Source organism: Rhipicephalus microplus, chromosome 1, assembly GCF_043290135.1.
Source record: "Rhipicephalus microplus isolate Deutch F79 chromosome 1, USDA_Rmic, whole genome shotgun sequence".
NCBI lineage: Eukaryota > Metazoa > Arthropoda > Arachnida > Ixodida > Ixodidae > Rhipicephalus > Rhipicephalus microplus.
Genome location: NC_134700.1, coordinates 173,915,206 through 173,933,045, shown reverse-complemented (window position 1 = coordinate 173,933,045; position 17,840 = coordinate 173,915,206). Strand labels below are relative to the sequence as shown.

Sequence of the window (17,840 nt, the reverse complement as noted above, 5' to 3'; positions counted from 1 at the left end):
AGTGGACCGGAAGGGATGAAAGCGAGGAAAAAGACTTCTCTATTTGGGCTAGCAATGACTCAACTGAAGCGGCCTGCTTCACTGGTGGGGACAGGTGGCCGCATCGCTAAACATGCGATATCGCATCACGCAGCATGTAAGGAGACATAAGGTAAATGTGGATTCGTGGAAAGTCACCACAAGACACCTATACCTTCAGCGCCCCTCAACCCCCCTTCCAAGTTTGGGCAACACGTTATGGTTTAATGCGGAGTGTTCGCGGATGTGATGTCGCGGCTCGCTTAAACTTTGCGGGTAACACCAACTATGCGCGCGACGAGAATTCTCTTTCTCTGGACAATAGAGTGCGTTTAACCGAAGTGGTGGTCATCACTGCAAGCCTATAATGAAAGGGCTGATTGCGCTGTGTGCCATGCTCGGATGCGTGGTGCGCTTAGCGCAGCGGTATGAAGTACTTGAGGGCTTTCAAGAAACTGTAGTACGCGTTATTTCGACAGCATTCTCTTAGCAGCTGCGCAGCGTACTTGCACCATCCACGAAGCTGAAATGCATCGTACAGAAATAGCATAACACCTTCAATGGTATGTTCAGATATTTTGAGTCATGTTAATACTATTATTATGAATAATTGGTTTAGTCATCATGAAGTTAATCATATGATTATTTCCACATGAGCGCAAGCATATGACCTTGTAAAAGGTTTATTATTATTATTATTATTATTATTATTATTATTATTATTATTATTATTATTATTATTTGAATTTACACAGAACACACGAACACATAAATATACTGAGGGAAGAGGCTGGCAACTGCCACTCGAAGAGGTGCAACGGCGGACTGTTTTTTCGAAAAGGAGAAACATAGAAGGAAAGAATAATGGAAGGCAAGAAATTTCGTAAGGACATAGTGCAAAACCTATAGTACGAATAACTCGGAACATTCAGTGTTGCTCTACTACAAAGCTTGCGTACGTACATTACCATGCGTGAAAGCAGAATCAGTTTTATTCTATCTTTTATTGCTGTACAAAGCAACAGGCAGTTGTATTTTCAGGTGGTTAAGCTGAAAGAATAACTACAATTGGTCAAATTTCCCCATAACCAATTTACCGTTTGCATAGTAATACGTAGTCTGGAACTCACGCTCGTACCCTTAACAATGGCACCAATACATTCAAATAAATGTTACTTTTCATTACTAGCTCACCCGCTTACATCATCATATCGGCGCAAGTGTATAAAATTAATGCCTGGTGATCCTAGTGCACCTATGCTGGCACGTTTGACACAGAGTAATGGAGTTCGTCATCATCATCATGACGAGCATAATCATCATCAGCCTGACAACGCCCACTTCAGGAGAAAGGCCTCTCCGATGTTCCGCCAATCAACTCGGTCCTGTGCTTGCTGCTGCTGCTTTATACCCACGAACTTTCTAATTTCATCTGCCCGCCTCACGTTCTGTCTTCTCTTTAACTGCATCTCTTTTCTTGAAATTCAGTCTGTGATTTTAATAACCAACGTTCATCTTGCCTTCGTACAAAGTGCCCGGCCCATGAACATTTCTTCTTCTTGATTTCGGCTATGACGTCCTTATTCACAGAAATATATCTGGTAACATAGAATAATACTTTAGCAATAATAAAGAGTGGCAAGTATCATAATTAAACTTAGTAAGAGATACACAATAAAGGTGGTACTGGCCTACACTCTTACATGCAGCCATGATGACGTATTACTTGAAAGCTTCTATATGGTAACGTGGAATCAGCAATGAATGAGGTAATGAGGTAAAAAAAAAACGTTATATTATACTGATGGGCGGCTTCAATGCCAAGTTAGGGGAGAAACAGGCTGGAGACCAGGCAGTGGGGGATTATGACATCGATACCAGAATCCGGAGGGGAGTTCGCAGAACTCAATTCACAGAACGCAATACTTTACGGATTTTAAATACATTTTACAAAAAGCGAGTGAACTGTAAGGGGACATAGAGGAGTCCTAATGGCAGAAGTCAGAACTAAATAGATTTCATACTGAGTTCACGTGTAGGCATCGTGGAGGATGGCGAAATGCTTGGCAAGGCATAGTATAGTATGGTAAGAAAACGAATTTGCCTAGGCTTGAAGAAGCAATGACAGAAACTGATACGCAGGAAGCCAATCAGTGAGCTGAAAGGGGAAGTACAGTAACTCAGTCTCTCGCTTCAGAATCGATACTCGACCCTTACTTAAGAAAGTGGCCTTAGCGTTGACGAATGAAGTGCGTAGAAATAAGTACACGGTGATTTGGTATTCTGAATCTAATCAGACGTAACCACGGCTTTTACATACAAAATACTGCCACCTGTTCGTACACGAAAATGGCAAACACTCTGGCCAAACAGGTTTTCTGGCTGTGCATGTACTTGGCTTGTGTCTTTTGATGTAACAAAGATAACAGCTCTATCATAATACGCAAGCTTTACAACCCCAGAGTTCTCAGCTGTGTTTTTGTGTATCGTATTCCTGCTCGATTGTACAATAGCATTTTGGCGTTTGGTTCTAACGCGAGCGTTGACTTTAGGTAGTTAAAATCTAGAAAGAAAACTCATACAGTACTCGTTTATGAGATACAATTTCGTCCTTAAATTTAGTCGCAGCAGTTTCTAACTTGCTGTTGCACAAGGACGGTGGATGTTCGCAAATTATGTTGTCGCTCTTCTTCTTCCAACCAAAGATGTTAAGATCTTCCCGTTCTCCTGAACCATCGCCGAGTCTCTAACCAACACTCGCCCATTCCCACGGAAAAGGCTGGGTGACTGGGACGCCTGCGTATATGTTCGGAGAACGGAACGAATGCCCCCTGCTAGACGAGGACTACCCCTTGAATTGCATGACAGCGCAGCACGTGGCTAATTAAAAAGTGGACGAGAGTGGTAAGTGCGGCGTGGTTCAGTGACCGAAGAGACAGTGACAGAAACTTTACGACAACAAGTGAACACAGATGTTCGGCTTTCTAAAGCACTTGTGAATAGTGTAAATAAACGTCTGTATATAATATAGAAACCCACAGTCAGCGAAACATTTTAATCGAACCCATTCACAATGTGATATTCGTAGCTTCTTTGTCAATTAAGATGCAATATATTTTTTCTTCATGCCAAGCAACTTCTTAGATTATAGAGAACATTCTAAATTTATAGCTAGCAGGATATTTCATGTGTAGGCCTGTATGACAGTAGTAGCATTCGAAAAGCATCCATCTCACGTGTGAATCGTTTTAATGGCGTTAGCTTTGTTCATTCATTGTAAACGGCACCCCACTATCACGCGGATAATAACTGCTAAGGTTTTAAGTCCCGAAACAATGGTTTGGTTATGTGGGATGCCGTACAAGAAGGTGCCGGAAATTTAGACCACCTGCGGTTTTTAACATGCTTCTAAATGTAAGTACACTGGCCTCAAGCATTTTCACCCCCGTCAAAAATGCAGCCGCTACGGCCGGGATTCAATTCCGTGACCTGCGGGTCAGCCGTCGTTTCACGTCTGAGATGGGCCCTTGAAGGCAGCTCTTGTGCTTCCGAAATTAAGAATCAGGGGGTCAATAAATGCAGGACATTTTCAACACCGCCTTTTTGAAATAATTCAGCATTCGCCACTGCTGTGGGAGGCAGAGAAAAGCTGCCACAAGGCAGCTAATAAATAAATAGGTACAAGTGCACTTTTAGCCTGTTGCTCGGTAGAATGAAGTTCGCAGTCGTTTTGAAGGGCGGTCCCTCCGTGGTGAATTGGTGGCATGGGGCCGCTAGATAAAATTAAGCTGTTGCTTTTTTGTGTGAGTGGGTCTATCCCATTATAAAGTATTTATTGCACGGCCTTCCTCGTACATACTCATAACGTAGATTCAATTGAACAGGTTACCTCCTGCTACATTACAAAGATAAGAAGCTTACATCTCTTGCTTCTAGCACTCACTGTATTGATTACAGCGATTACGAATTACAGTTAAGTGCGTTGAGTTAAAAATTGTCTGTGCGAGTGTTTTTTTATAATAGCTTCTCACAGTACTTATTGCTTTCGAAACTTAAGCACACAAGCTGTATCCGATCGTTTCTCAACTGTGCAGTCTCTGTTTTTGTGCGAATAAACTGTCAGCATTTTACCGTGTACGTTCCATGCTTAATAAACAAACGAGCATGACTTACGTTGCACTAATCCTCAGGTATTTTGTAGCCGAACACTTCAGGCGCAGCCTGCAACGGCAAAATTACGAAGCAAGAGGTCAAAAAGGGCAAACATTTTCTAAAGGAACACTTTTTCATGTAAGCAACACATTTGACGTATTACGAACCAAGTAACTATGTTAGGTTAATCCTCTTAGGTCAACTTTGTGATAAATATTGCATAATTAAAAGCTGGCAAGTTGGTAAAAATTTATAGCTGGTGGAAGTAAACAGCGCAAGAAAATAAAGATTGAGTAAAGGAAGGTCTTTATTTTACTATGTCTTCGTTTTTTTGCGCTGTTTGCCTCGACCAGCAACAGATATTGAGCGGACTACATCGAAGTGAGCACAGCGATTGTGTTTGTGCTCAGTTAAATTGAGAATTTTTGAACTTAACAAACGTAAGACTGAATATGAATATTAGGATGATTTGTTCTGATGTTTTTTATGTCTCAGTAGCAAACTGGAAAAGATAACAGTCACCAATCTCTAGCGACAATTTATTTATTTATTTAAATAAAAGATACATCACAGGTAGCCCTATATTAACGACGTGATGTTCGCAGCACTCTTGAGTTGATAGGAATATTAATAACACGTGGCTTCACAGGGCTATCTCAAGTGTCTTATTGGTTTTGTCACAATTTTCTGTGAGCCCTTGAAGACAGCTATTCTGCTTACGAAAAAAAAGGAAGGCTTTAAGCAACAAAAAACCTTGTGTATGTGCAGTGTATATTTTTCTTTATCTCATTTTCTATAGACACTGGTGCGCATTTATAGTAGGCTACCCCATCTCTGATTGTCTCTCCTAATTTCCACAACTATTTGAAAAAAGTGGTGACCACTGTTCTGGCTTCATCACATGTACGGTACTCTACTAGCACTCTTTGTCAAAGTACAACGAGGACCATCGTTAGTATAAACTGTCAAATTGATGACCGCTGCCCGCTTTACGACGGAAAGCGTTGGACAGTGGCGGCTAAAGTAAGTTCATGTAGACATTCGGCCGTTAGAGCAGCAACATCGATTTCACTGTACTCTACAGCAATTATGCTTTGCCCTGATATCTTTTTCGTGCCTTTTCACGTGCACATGGTGTGTCTAAAACATACAAACTATACGAACGCAAAAAAAGGTAATAATAATTCGCGAGTGCTCCTCAAATGCGTGCTTAGTGTACGCATTGATGTGTTTAGAAAGTTTCAACCTGCTCAACAAAGTAAACATGAGAAGAAGCTACAGTAACAGCAATATCATTTAAAGGATATGGAGGAATTCCCGGGTTCGTATTCACACACGTCAGCTATTCAGAGACCAATGAGCTTCTCAATATACAGTCACTTGTTTCCTTTCTTTTTCCCGCCAGAACAAAAGCAATCTCGGGGTTAGATTTCTCCGGGCAATCATTTAGGCTGACAGCCGTTCGTGCGCCGTACACACGATGCAGATTAAAACGTCTGGGCACTGAACCTCTACGTCAACGACCTACACTGCAGAGAATCAACAGAGACGTAGTTTAATGACTGTTGTGCAACTCACGCTCCCATCTCGTTCTTCATTCTCAAGAAAAGCTATCCGCGACGGGAACATCATTTAAAATCACAAGGTCGGGCGTACAAGTTTCATGCTGCGCCTCCGCAATCAGGGTGCCCAGGTCCATCCAGTCAGGAGCCTTCCGCGAATCACCCGCGCATACACCACGGCTGACCTCGCGTGTGCCTTTAAAAAACAAAAGAAGAACATGCGAAACGGTGGTGAAAAAACACTGGCATATACCGCCTCCCACTGAGCACCGCACAAACCCTGGGATGAGACGGGCCCGTCCCGGGTTCCAAGGCTACGGCGCATACATATACAGCCATATTACACCGGGCTCACTTCATATCCCGCGCTCCGGCGATTTTCGGGACCGTGCTTGTTAATCGCGCCACGCAGTATATAACCGCGCTAACGCGTACGTTTCCCGCGCGTTGCCATGCTGCACCTAACACCCAAGTATCGTGCAGTGCCGTCTCTCGGTGTGCGATGGCACGGCACGGAGGCGATCGTACCGAAGGGTTATCAGTGGTAGTTGGTCTCCACTATGGCGTCGCCACTGCTGTCATTACGCGTAACAATAGTGTGTGACGGCTCTGCCAATCACTTCCGCTGGTTCTCGAGCAAGCTTGGCTCACACTGCGCTGTTTTATTATATAGCTGGCGTACAACGTTTTCTCCTAAGCTCGTTGTAATATCTTTGTCCTCCGTGTTTGTTTAATTTCCTGATTGCGTTCGCTCTGCTAACATTCCGTGCAATTACGACTCTGTGTGATGCGTTATATATATTCAAAAGTTTTTTTTACGCCCTCCGGCCTGCTTCAACACAAGTGCCGAGTGATTAATGTGGCTCGTGAACCGCCACCTACTCATCGGACGTGGGTCAGCCAGGCAGCGGGTATTCTGATCGCAGCCGTTGTGGTGTCTGCGGTTAGTGGTGTGAGTGACATGAATAGTGCATGCAATAGTGCACATGAGAAGTTTCCAGAGGGGTAGGGGAGGGAGTGCAGAGAGGGGAAGGTCATTCTCCATCAGCGACGTTACCGTTTTGCCAATGCAGCGAGAAAAAATCACAGTTTAACCAAAAGCCATACTGAAACGTTCTGCATGCGATGTCCAATAATTTCGTATGTTTCCGTAAGAGTCTTACGAAAATATATGGAAAATATATAGGAAACCTATGTATTCTTCAAGGAAACATATGGAATTATTGGACTCGCATACGGAACGTTTCAGTAGGGAGGTGTAGCAATGAATGCGATAGCAACATATTCGAATGTTTAACGAAGCAAGGTTAGAGTTTTTAGGAGCATTAACAAATGTAGTAAACATGCACTTCCCAAGCAGTAACCAAGTTTCCTGCGGCCCGGCCACAGTTAATGACCACAACAAGGCTCGTGCGTAGTGACAACATTGGTGAGAAGCGCCTTCAGTGTGCAGCGCATGCTGGTACTAAGCGCTATACGTCGTGTGTATCCACTGATCGCCTTTTGTTTTGAGTAGAGGGCATCTGTATGTGGACGGCTGCTCCAGGTGCACTATTGGCATCATATTTTTCTATTTAAAGCGCAGCCTATAGAAGCTCCCGCCTGCTGTGGGAGCAAGAGCCGCGTGCTGATCGTTGCCCTAATAGCATAGCGATCATAAGCGCCCCCCCCCCCACCCCTTGTTTGCTCACGCGATAAGCACGCCCGCAGAGCACCCACTTCTTTGTTTAAAGACCGAATAACCTCTGCATCGTAGGTAATTGCCTCACTAAATCTTTGTCGTAAATATTTCACAAATTCGTTGAGAGCAGTGGAGCCAGTAGTGAGCTCAAAGCTATACGCTTGGTGGGATGGCACGGAGAACATGTTACGTTAGCGCATGTCTTGACATTGGCATCCACGTCATACAGCAGGCACCGACAGCGCCAAAGAGAGTGAGCATGAGCCTATGTATGAAAATATGGCCCCGAAGAAAGCTCGCGCACCGTTTCGAAACTGTCTTTGGCGTACACGAGTGCAAGATGTTTCTGTTATCTTTCCCAAGTTCGAGTATCTGACAATATATGTCTGTACAATGCCTAACCTTCTTTACTATATCCGCAATGTTTTAGCATCTTGTATCTTGATTCAATGCCTTGTTCTATTGTTTTGCTACATGTGCTACTGTTGCCTTGTGCTATCGTTTGGATACTGTGCAATCTTGTATCGCATCATTGGACCCTATTCTAGCCTTTGGCTATGGGTCCAACTGTTTTTTTGTTCTATTATGTTGGAATTGAAAATAAAGTGAAATGAAATGAAAGATTTAGCGGAGCTTCTCATTGCAGCATCCGCTATCCGCAGGATGTGTTTTGTCACCAAGATCGCGTGATGACTCGATCACCATATGTCATGTTCTAGGTGCCACTGGTGTGGTTGAGCTAATTTGATGACGCCAATGGGTAAAAAAGTTCGAAGATCATGTTACACGCGATTAATTTTTTTTTCTGTTTTCGACAAGCAAGTTTTCATGTAGAAACTACACAGAATGTGAAATACACCATCAATTGTTGGCAGAATACGGTGTTTTGTATACTTAAGCTTCAGGATGACTTCAGCATGACTTTATTCACATAGAGGTATGGTGTCAAAATAGTTACATGGTACTAAACACTAATAACTGTCTTCACGCCACTTTTTTCCAAGAGCTTCAATTGGTTTATAAGTCCATACATGCTAAACAGTCAAGTCATTAGTAAAGAAGACAAATACAAGTACTTGGATGTCCCATTTTAGGAGTACGGGGAATAGCCAGAACGCTTGTGCAGCGTTCTCAGCACAGCCGGAAATGCCCTTCGCTTTTTACAAAGAAATCCTAAACATGTAACGAAAGTGGTTAAACAGGCCGATTATTACGCCTACGTTTGACCAATACTCAAATAAGCCTTTCATGTGTGAGATCAGTTTGACAAAGTACATATTCATGCATTTGAGCGAAGTCAGTCAATCGCAGCAAGATTCTTTCTGGATCACCGAAGTGAATCACCGAAGTGAATCCTCCCGATGTATAAGGAAAGACATCAATTGGCAATGCTTGCAAGATTGAAGACGCAATCTAAGACTGAAACTATTCTATCTTATCTCTAAAATGAAAACGAATCTTTAATCCATCAGAGTATTTCAAACCAGCACATTATCCATCCTCTCGTTATAACCAAAATTTTAAAGTACGGCGATACAACCGCAGAACTGATCTGTTTAAAACACCCTTTTTTCCCCACAATATACTACCGAATGGAATATCTTAATAGCCGATGAAGTTAGCCGCAAGACTGTGGATTAATTCTACGAACCACTGTGCTCCCCACAATAAAGCCTAAGACGTACTTTGGGTATTGTTGCAAAATAAAAAAAAAAGAAAACCAGACTCGCTTCGCAATTCGGATGGTCGGTCGTAACAACGTTCGCATATAAACGTTTTCTAACTTCCCGCGTTCTCAAAGTACGTGGGGAAATTGTGCGAAACGTCAAACCTGTATCACTTTGGTGATTGATTGATTGATTTGTGGGGTTTAACGTCCCAAAACTACCATATGATTATGAGAGACACTATAGTGGAGGGTTCCGGAAATGTCGACCACATGGGGTTCTTTACCTTGCACCCAAATTTGAGCACACGGGCCTACGTCATTTCCGCCTCCATCGGAAATGCAGCCGCTGCAGCCGGGATTCGATCCCGCTACCTGCGGGTCAGCAGCCGAAAGCCTTAGCCACTAGACAACCGCGGTGGGGCTGTATCACTTTGTTCACAAACAGCAAAGTTTGTTAATTTTGCCGCGCGAAAGATATAGTGCAGTCAAGATGGAAATGACACAAAAGAATGACAACACGGTGTTCACGTTTATAAGAAATGCAGCTACTGTCGGGTCACCTGTTTTGAGAAAAATAAGGAATAAAAAGTTTGCTTTTTATGGGTACGATTACTAAGCAAGCACTCTTATGTACGTTCGAGCTCCTGAGAGTAGTTATGATAAATGAGAATTATGGTGAATGCGATTGGTGCCCCTTTGTGATTGCAATAGTGAGGGATACTAACTAGTAGCTCTACTCGTAGAAAGTACATGCTTTCTCAAACGTGGGCGTGATTTTGCCCATCTCTCTTTTCGCACCTTTGTTTATTTCTCCAATGCAGGGTAGCAAACTGGGAGCGTGTCTGATTAACACCTTTGCCATTTCATTCTTTTGCCCCTCTTTCTCCTCAAGTTTTCATAGGAAAATTTGTATCAGCCTCCTCCCAGTAGCTGTTCCGTACTAAGATAATATTTGCCGGATTGCTTGCGCAGATTTCTAGCGTTCAATATTTTACGTTTCCGTTCCCCATACAAACAACATGGTAGCAAAGCTTTTACTTGATGAATGGTTTCTGGGTTTTAACGTCCCAAAACCACCACATGACTATGAGAGACGCCGTATCAGAGGGCTCTGGAAATTTCGACCACCTGGGGTTTTTTAACGTGCACCCAAATCTGAGTGCACGGGCCTACAACATTTCCGGCTCCATAGAAAAAAAGCTATTACTTGCTGCGGTGAACATCTCCGTAATATTCCTTGTCTTCCTCTCTCTTTCTTTCTCTGCCAGTCGGGAATGCCGCAGATGGCTTCCGGTGCTTCTGCAAAGAGAATACTCGCGCGTGCAGGAGAAGTGAGAATGCTTTCGAGCACCAAACTATCTTCGACGAGATAGCTTTGCGTAAGTGTCTCTGATTGTTGGACGTAGCAATTGACAACAATTGCGAAGCATTTATCGGTCCGTGTTTAGTAAGAAACGGGTGACCTTTTCTTGTACTATGCACTCTACCGTGAAAGGTCTTGTTCATAATGAAGGGTAAATATTCAGAGTAATACGTAGCCTTCTATGAAAATGCTGCTAGCTGTCCTTACCATGGCCGCTCGACAAAAAGCGAGAGGTAGTGTTCTCCACTATTCTGTCGTGTCGGGATAATTCCTAAGTGTGCCTGTAATGGAGCGAGAGATCACTTCCACGTGTTTGAAAAGAAAATGCTGACGATCACCACACTCATTAATGTGAATTCTGAACCCGACGTCATGTTCGGGCAACCCCAATTGTGTTTGAAATTTTGGCTATCCGCACTTGTAGCAATGTAACATTCGTTACATTCCCACAAGTGTCACTGCCAGCACTTGAGTGCTACGCACACCATTCTGTGCACTGCAGTCGTTGCGGACCAAGTGAAACTACGTTTACTATCTTACTCTTGGGGGAAATCCGTCAGCCCCATAATGACAAGCGATACTAGCCGCGGTGCACGTGCAGCCCTGCACCCGCACGATATCCGACCGAGGGGCCAGTACGCATGACGGAGCAAGAAAGCGAGGTCAGAGGCTCATGCTCGCGTTATTGATATAATCTTCGTTCGCTGTATTGGTTACTCCGACATGGACGACAACGCCAGCAGCGACGGCACTTAACGCAATGCATGACGCCTAAAATCTTAGCGCTAAAGACAAGCTTGAGCTGTAAACTTAATCTTTGTAGACGTCAATGAAACCTTATCATATTCGAGCTCTTGCTAATTACTCACAAGGTTATTTATGAATTCGCCTAACACTACTTCAAGACAAAAGCCATTGAGCTCGGCTGTTTTATTATCAGCATTGTCATCATCATCACGACCGTCAGCGCCACCCCCCCCCCCCCCCCTAGCAATACCATCAACGCCGGAACTTGAGATGCCGTGTGAGTCGCTACCCACGCTGTTAATTTTAATAATTGCATCGGACAGAATTTTTCCGTGCAAAGACAATTCCGCGGACGTGGAAGACGACATCGACACCGACATGGCATTTTCCGCGACACGTGCATTTCAACGCTATCGCATTAGTAAGCGCCGACGTCGCCGTGCAGAAACGCGACATTGCACCTGTAAAGGATGCACCGCTGCTTATAATCTGTTCTTGAGGCGAAACAAACTTAACAATCTTTTTGCTTAATTCATTGAAAGCGATATAAATCAGAAAAAAGAAATGACTCTGACAGTAATTGAAGGTTTTGGTTCGATACTCTGCAATAAGGTAAAAAGAAAGATTGAAAGTGATACAATTGAAAATGCATGGACAAAAAAGAAGCATGTGCGGTGGAAAAAAATGGGAGGAATGACTCGGATTTCAATATTTTATAATCTACACAAAGGGATGAAAGTTCACAGGCTAAGGCTCGTGTTATTTACGGACTCTGCGTTTCATGACCTTCATCAGTTACGCCGACAACATGGAAGCCAATGATGATGCAGCTCAACGCAGAAATGGGCACCTCAGTGCATCGCCCTAAATATAATTGGCGCCGTAATAGCAACACGTGGCGCTGACTGGCGCTCCGACGTTCAAGTGCGCATGTACGCATTATAATGTGGACGGGTGTATTACCGCCACCTTAGTTCAGTCGTAAGGCATCGGACGCCCTATTCAAAGGTCGCTTGTTCGGTCCCTTCGCGTAGTAAGTTATCTTTTGTTTCACGTTTATTTCTTCACATTTACGTTACAATTGCTTTTTATTACATCCCCCATGCTTTCCATGGCGATATTGTCCGTTAGTTCTAGTGAATATTCGGCAACATGGAGTATGTACACTTCTTTGGTGTGCTGTTGATGGTCTGAACGAGTAATTTTGAGCATGATCGCATTGACAATCATGCCAATGCAGACGCAAATACTGACAGAGTAATTAAGGGTGAATATGTTGCGAATGTTTCTTTCTGCGTGCAATTAAATTCACATGTAGCCAGCTCGTACCTGAGAGAAAGCGATGCATATAACATTTTTGCATTGTTGCACTAATTTTCATTTTTTATCTTTTATTCGCCATCTTCTGAAACGCACTGTTCTGTTTTGTATTTTGGACTATATGTTTATATTTCTCTTTCCTTTTGGCACTGTTTTCTCCTTCCTTTCGGTCCTGCTCGCGCTGGGCGTAACAGCGCAAGCAGCGCGTAATCATTCCGGAATAATTCCCATTCTGGAGTGGCAACTTCACAACACTTTTTTAAGGATCCTGAGTGGTGAAGCAACACCTCTAACTGCCACGGTAACCTTGCAATCGAGTTCTTTTAACGCGTTCTTGCGGTACAAAACGTAATTTTTTTGTTCGCTCTGGCTTTGTCTTTTCATATAAACGAAATCTACGCACGAACCTCCTTGCAGGTGCGTATAAAGATTTCAAATCTTTCTTTCTTTTCTTTTTCTTTATACCGAATATTTATGGATGCCAATGAAAGAAGGAATGTTCTATAGCATACCCGTCGCTTTTTTTTTTCTTTCTTCCCAATTTTTTTCTGTTCCCTTTTTGCCGACTGAGAAGCGATAGCCGGGTTTGAGCTTTTTTTTTTTTTGCTACTTACTGCAAACAGAGACTGGAGGGAATAACTAAACCGAGAATTGAAAAATATTTCATGAAAACTCAAGAATTATAGCTTTGTCAATAAGGCTGTAATCATCACGATAACATTATCGCTACGACAAGTCAATTTCTGAAACTTCTGACATACGCGTTCCAAGCTTGACGTAGAATAATGTAGTAGAATTTTCGATTACCTTGTGTCTGTTGTAAACTTCTACTTCAGCATTTCAAACAATAAACTGCCAGTCTATTAGTTTCCGCTTAAACGATAGCTTGTTGCTTTACGTTCGCAAAGCTCTTTGCATGAATACAAATAAAGGCGGGCTATGAATTTCCATTTTAGATGTTTTAGGTCACTAATGTTTGACGTTGGTTTCAGCTTTCTCGACAAAATTCGTCACCCTCTTTCGCTTCAGAAGTTCAGCCTCTGAATGCGGGGACACTTCCGCTTCACTGGAACACAAGCCAAACGAAACTGAAAGAAACTTCCACGCTGTTTGCCCTGGCGTGTTGACACTCCTCTGTTTTTCGCTTCGCTTCCTTCCCAACTGTGCTGTTACTTGTTGGTACCGATGGCACTGTTATTTTTCCCGATTAAGTTTGCCCTGGTGAGGACGGCCTGCTTCTCGTGGCGACGCAGCTTCCGCTGTGTAGCGATGAGATCGCGAAGCAAACAAGATGCACCCGGAATGGTCGCGATGTTGAGCGCTTGCGTCACGTTATTGTTCTTGTCGTTGTTAAGCGCTCCTGGCAAAGTTCATCAGCGTTTTCACAAGTATGTTGTTTGAATGCTCTGTTTTGTTTGTTGCGTTTGTTCCCTCCGTCATTAATATATTATTTGGCCTTGCCACAAGAAAGCCATGTTAATTAACTAAAGCGACGTTGGCAGAGAGTGAAAAGCGGACACTTATTGTACATGGCTGCCTTATATAAAAAGGCGGAAAAGAAACAAATGCATACTTTCGTTGCACATGCATTAACATGTTACAAATAAAACCATCTTTAGAAAGGGTGACGCGTGATTTGTTTGCTTTACAAGTGCATTCACTCCTTGAGAGCAGTAACGAAGTTATTATAGTTACCTTAGTTTCCAATAGCGTTTTTTTTTTGTTGTTGTTGCTTTTTGTAAAGAAGGACAGTTGGAAGTTAATGCGAGGCACCTGCAACTCGTCTTCACTTGCATAATAATTGCCCTCGCAATGTAGGGAAGAAGCACAAACCTATGCACGCAGACTCATCAATGAATTTCCCTGCACTTAGACCGAAGTTGCTCATTACGAAAAATGTTCCCTCTCACTGTCGTAAACAATGTTCGCATACATATATTATGCCAAATTAGGAAGAGAACCCTAGGGATGGCTTCTTTCAGATTCATGCACTCAGAAACAGAGTTGTGCAGGCGTGACACAGCTGCGCCACATCTTTAAAATGTGATTTTTTCTCATTTTTTATCTCAACCACAACAATCGAGATAGGAGCAACTGGATAAAAGCATACATTGTGTTTACGCATTTTTGTAGCCAATGCACCACACATTCTCATCGGTAGAGAAAAATCGAATTGGGAACAGCAGCCATACCAAAAAGTGCCTTCTTTATTCCCAGAGTGCAAACAATATGACAGAGTTGTTGAACTTCTTATTGCTGAAAATTTGGCGCTTTCACTGCCGTATCTCGAACTGAAAACTTTTACAGTGTTTCTTAATTAATTCATTGCGTAGTTCACACCTTTAAAGCGTCCTCGCGTAGCGACTGTTGATTAGTAAATAGGCTTTTTTAACCTCCCCCATGGAAACGCCATGTCTCATGATTACTGCTTCATTCATATATGCATTTCATTTTCATTCCGTACTACCAGAAAGCGGTGCTATGCCATAGAGTAACATAGTAAACGCTTACTATGTAACTTTATGGTTATTCTCGTTGTGAGGCAGCCATCGAGCCGCGTGCAAGATACAGGTGGACAAAGAGATCCATGCAGCCTATTCTTTGCGCCATGTCTTATTTAATGGTAGAAAGAGAGACACTTCATAGGCCTCTGTGTAACACCCTTTTAAGTCGTTTTAAACGGTGCAGTGGCAACATAAAGAGAGGTATTTGCTACTCTTTCAGGTCGTCTTTATTTGTCAATTGAATTGACTCTCTTTAAAAAAACACGTTAATTATATTTTGGTTTCCTTGACTCTCTGATAAAAATATAAAGCCCTCCCCCCCCCCCCCCCCCCCCCAAAAAAAAAGGATGGTGCTCTACTGCCAATTCACAGGTCGTTAAATCCAATCCTGCTCATGGTTGCCGTATTTTTGAGGGCGCCATAAATGCTTGTGGCTCGTGTACCTAGATTTAGATGAAATTTCAAGAACACCAGACGCTCAAAATATTGGGAGCCTTTTACTACGGTGTCTCTCATAATCACGTGATGGTTTTGGTAGGTAAAACCCCAACAATTATTTTACAATATTTATATTAGGTTGATATTATTATTATTATTATTATTATTATTATTATTATTATTATTATTATTATTATTATTATTATTATTATTATTATTATTATTATTATTATTATTATTATTATTATTATTATTATTATTATTATTATTATTATTATTATTATTATAAAGTCATATACGAGGCCAGCCAGGACTATTAAAAAAAGAGCTAGAATACCATTTAGTTTTTTTTTTTTCAAGGAGTACAGCCTTCCCTATTTCCGCGGTACATATCCTCTAGAATTGCTTGCTTCGATATGACGAATGAATTTTTGTTTCGCCCTGCCTTATTATACAGTTTCCCTGTCTCAGAAAAATCCCGACCCAGAAAAAGTGCTTACCGTTCGTCTATCCTAGGAGTAGTGATCTCAAAGCACCCTTCGAATGTTCTAATCCCTTCCCTGACATGGCAGTGCGTCCGCGGTAATATGACATGCACACGTTCTTTTGCGAGCGAGCCGTCAAGTTTCTGCCGGAGTCTCGTACCACTTGACACGGCTTCTGATACTGACTTTCATGGATTGCCCGTCCCTGTTAGAGGTTGCGTAGCTAAGGCTTTACGCAAAATGCGCGCTTCAACCGAATATAACAACCCTAATAAGGCTTACGCCTGTGAAACCATGACGTCAGGAGCCGTGTCGTTGGCTTTTTTTAGCGGAATATATTATTCTCATGAGTGAAAAGCATTGTGTTAAGTTGTTATTTGCCATTTCAATGATCTTACACAAGACCGTTGTTCCAGGATGAACCAAGTTAATATTTATAATGCACAATAATGAGGGAAATATTTGACCGATTGAATTAATGATTAGTAAGCAGAAGATTAGAACACGGCCGTGCAAGGTAGAGTAGCCATTCATTCATTCATGCGTTGACCCAAGCGCCGTCAGTGCTATCATAGCACTACGAGTTATCTGGTTTGTTACCCTGCCCACGGCTAGAAAGGAGTGCGGTCAGAAAGAAAACCAGCAGAAGAGATAAGAAGGAGTAACACTTGAAAGTGTTGTAGACATCAATTAGATGCGCTAGATTGTAAAGATCAGTCAAGTCTTTTAACAGTCCCCAGACATGGCCTACAGCCAGCTCTATGTATTCAGGGATTATCAGATGTAATCTGTGTTTCTTGAGTTTGACCCCTCGACACGTGAGGCTTTTGCATGAATATAAGCATTCATGGCTGAATATCCTGAGCTGAGTACTTCGTTCGTGGTTCGTTCTTTCAAGTACAGGGCTACCCTCAACAGAAATCTACCCTAAGCAATTTTAAATACATTTTACTTCTTCTTCGGCCTTATCTGCAATACTTACACATGATGTACTTTACTGTATTTTCTAAGCACGTACCCTTATACTACGGCTTGCAGTAAGCGTGTGTACGCGAAAAGGTATTGACAGTTAAACAAACACCCAGTAACGGCAAGAACAGACAGTGATCGCTGAAATTCTAGGACGTTAAGGAAAATTGGTCATGGTCGCGATGACCCACAAAGTTTTAAAAAATTCAAGACCTCAGTATGAACATATTCCATGCAATCTGCGTGACAGTAAGATACTTTACAAAATAGCCAGGCTAGGTCTGGAAACTTCTTTAGAAAAAGACCCTATGATTTTGTAACACCAGAACAATGCCAAATGGGTCTGCTAATCCCACTACCTAAGTTTAGAGCGAAAGAATGAACACCTACAAGACGTCACATCGCGTTAACGTTAATTGTAGTATTGTCTCCGCTTTTATGACAGGCTAACGAAAATTACGCTTTCAATCCTATGATCGAGCAAGCTATATTCAAGTGTTGCTCGGACTCGCCCGAGTACACTAACAAATGTTATGGTTGATATACACATAATCACACTATAAGGTGCAATTCCTTTCAATCGTATGGACGCCTTTTGTGCACTAATGTGAGTGCGCACAACAAGTCACGCTCTAAATGTCAACTTATCAACTTATCACGCCGAAGATGTGCACACTACCACCACTCGTATTAAACACATCGATCCACCTCGCAAAGCTTGGCTCAAGGCAAAAAAAAAATGCAGCACAGACAATTTACTCGCCGACTGCTTGGCACGGAACCAATTTCACAATTTACCACAGAGCCTCGGATCTGCTGAATTTCCAGAGAAGATCTGTTCACCAGTCAGAACATTGACACTAACTTCATTCTTTATATCTTGTGGCTGTGCTCATTCGCATGACCGAATGGATTATCTGTTCGCGCTTCTA

The 17,840-nt window shown here is 42.4% G+C and overlaps 1 long non-coding RNA gene and 1 pseudogene across 1 annotated transcript in view; one reads left to right on the top strand and one right to left on the bottom strand.

Annotated features, from left to right (window-relative positions):
- The window catches only part of LOC142803171 (5-hydroxytryptamine receptor pseudogene), a 55,479-nt pseudogene extending 51,196 nt beyond the window's left edge, over positions 1-4,283 (bottom strand).
- Positions 1-17,840, top strand: part of LOC142803175 (uncharacterized) — a 140,479-nt gene that overhangs the window by 32,022 nt on the left and 90,617 nt on the right. The window lies entirely within an intron of this gene.